The 2,803-nt window shown below is 35.8% G+C and overlaps 1 protein-coding gene across 15 annotated transcripts in view; it reads right to left on the reverse strand.

Annotated features, from left to right (window-relative positions):
* Nucleotides 1-2,803, reverse strand: part of ZMYND8 (zinc finger MYND-type containing 8) — a 114,494-nt gene that overhangs the window by 39,623 nt on the left and 72,068 nt on the right. The gene's annotated exons all lie outside the window — the stretch shown is intronic.

The following is a 2,803-nucleotide window of genomic DNA, read 5'->3' on the forward strand; positions in this document are numbered from 1 at the left end:
CTTGACTTTGTAACCAATGCTGACACTCAAATATACTGGTTGGGAAGCGGTGGGGTTTCCTAAATGGTCAGATGTCAAGCAGAAATCCATTCTTCTCATCTCAGGTGGCACCACAGGTAAAACTTAACATCGTCATGCCAACTTAGCAAAAAAGAATAAAAATGTATTAAACCAAACACTACTTTATAGGGACTTAAACCAAACACTAATTTGGTGCTTAAACCAAACACTAATTTATAGGGACCGTGAATAAACTTCCCTAGTGCATAAGCTATTACAAAATTGTCCAGTCTGGATTTTTTTTTTAACCATTTCTCCAAGTTGTAGTCCCAGTCAGGGACTTCACGAAATGGACAGCTGATTTGATGCATCCTAGCAGTTTCTACAGAGCAATTCCTTGGTTCTCTTTTCCATTGTTTAGCTACTACAACCATCTCTAAGACTGTCCTCAGCTTCCTAAAAGGAAGTAGAAGAGTAAAAATGATGAAATTCTTCCCACAATATATTAAACCCTAACAATAAGACCTGTTAAGGCAAAGGTAATGAAGATGCCTATCTAAACATTTAGAAAAACTACATGGCATCAATCTACAATGAGATGTTATTTTTGAGACTATAAGGGTTAGATTTTTAAAATTAAATCTTAGATTCTGTTAAGAACAAACAACACTGGTCCAGCTGTTTTGTACAGACAACTAGATTTTCCTAGCCTTCTCCCTGGTTTTTCATGCATATTTTTCAGAGGAAAATTGACGGTTACAACAAAGAATCACAGTTTTGCATTTTTCCCCATTTTCCATTCATGAAAAGTAAATACCAGTTGATAAAGGGCCAACAGGAAATAGATAAACTGACAAGAACAATAAATTGACATCAGTTCTATAAAATAAGACAGTCTAAAAAGTGTCTCCTCATCTGAACCACTCACAACATAGTAACTTTCCCATTTGCTATCTACAGAAATCCCTATCCAGGAGTAAAAAAGCTATCAAGAAACCACGTCATGATTCTAAAATAACCCTGGAGTTATCTCAAAAGATGTGTTTTTGGCATACCGTCATATTGTCAACCACCTGTTTTTGATCCATACTCTGGTGTCACCCTAAATGCACCACAGTGCAGTAATGTATTATTTTTCAGGTATGTTGCATATGACCTTGTGACTGTCTGGCCTTTGGATTCAGAGCAAAAACAAACCACCACACTAAGAAGGAACAGCAGCCTCAGGAACACTCAGCAATGCAAGTCAGGAGAAAAATCCACAGAAACTTAAGAAGTTCTTGAGAATCTGCATCACTGGACCTGAGAGGAGAATGAGGCCAACATTTCCTAAAAGCAATATACTTGGCCATGTGACAGACAGACACTAAGGTTGTAGCTTTAAGAAACACCTTGCAAGCCTCATATTTCTCTCATTTTCTGATATACCAGAGCTAATTTCTGTTGCCTGACATTTAGCTTCCAAATGTCTAACAACTGTAACCAGTATATACATAAAACCAATTTAATCTCTAAAGTTATGCAATCCTTGTGACTGAAAAAGGTGCTCTTTTGTCTATGCTTCCAAAAGCTTTGACAATGCGTAAGATACCAGTGAAACATTTAAATACATTTAAACTCAAATGTTATGTTCAAAGTTTCTGCTAAAAATATTAAAATAAGTTGGGAGTTCTCTCTGGCACTGGATCTCCATTTATTTGCATCTGTCATGCAAATAAAATACCCAACATACTCCTACCAAAACCATTCTGTCTCATTTATAAATAGCAAGAGGGTCCAAAATATTTCTCATTTAAAAATGTTATTTTCAAATACAAACATGTTTATTTACAAAGAGAAATAATTCTCAAGAAGCGAACTTCCTAAATCTGCTGCAGAACAAAGTTTAGGGTTCTGTTTTTAAATTTAGAGCATAAACATAGAATAAAAATAAAACATACAAAAATATACACATTACAATTTCTTATATACCTGGGATTCAGAAAGGCAGCAATTCACAAAGCAATGAATACACTCTACCAAGTACTAAGCACTAGCTCTGCTATCAGCATCCCTTCTCCCCAAAAGAGTTGCTCTCATCCTTTTTAGATTTTAGACTCAAGGCACCTCTCATAACACGCCTTGCAAAATTGTCAACTCTTAGTTTTCGCTCATTTCATGACTATGAAAAAACTGAAGAACAATTCTTCTTTTGAAAGGAACTCAGAAATACCACAGCAGGACAGAATATTTTTGATACTATATATTCCTATTTGAAATCAGTGGGTTTATCACTACTGAAACTATAGGAAAAAGAGATTCTGAAAAATCAAGCTCTCCCAAGGTACTTCAAGTTGAGAAATCATAATGGTAGCAACTAGAACACCCAGTCATTTTGAAAATCTTGGCCAATGGCTGCAGCTGCAGATGCTATTTTTGCTGAAGATTGCTCTGGTATGTTAAGTTGATAGTACCAAAATGAAAAAAAAAGTGTTAACCAACTTCTAATAAAATCACATTTGAAAATATTTCATAAACCAGTAGAATCCAGATTTTTCTTAAATAGGTGGCTTGCAACCTATTTAATTTGTAGTGGGTTGCAAAATGAAGGTTAAACCACTCAGCTGATTCTGCAGTTTTATTTCAAAGGTCACTGCTGCTCCTATCAGTTGTAGTTCCTCAGTGGTCCCACACAACTGCTTTCATCAAGCGGAATAAGGAACCAGAAACCTGCAAAGAATTCTACCCTACCCATTTTCAGACAGGGCTAGAAAAATATTTACCTTGAAGCTATTAGTATAACGATTTATAAGTGGGGGGGGGG

The sequence above is a fragment of the Gavialis gangeticus genome, unplaced genomic scaffold (genome assembly GCF_001723915.1).
Source record: "Gavialis gangeticus isolate Ggan-Ray unplaced genomic scaffold, GavGan_comp1, whole genome shotgun sequence".
NCBI classification, from domain to species: Eukaryota; Metazoa; Chordata; order Crocodylia; family Gavialidae; genus Gavialis; species Gavialis gangeticus.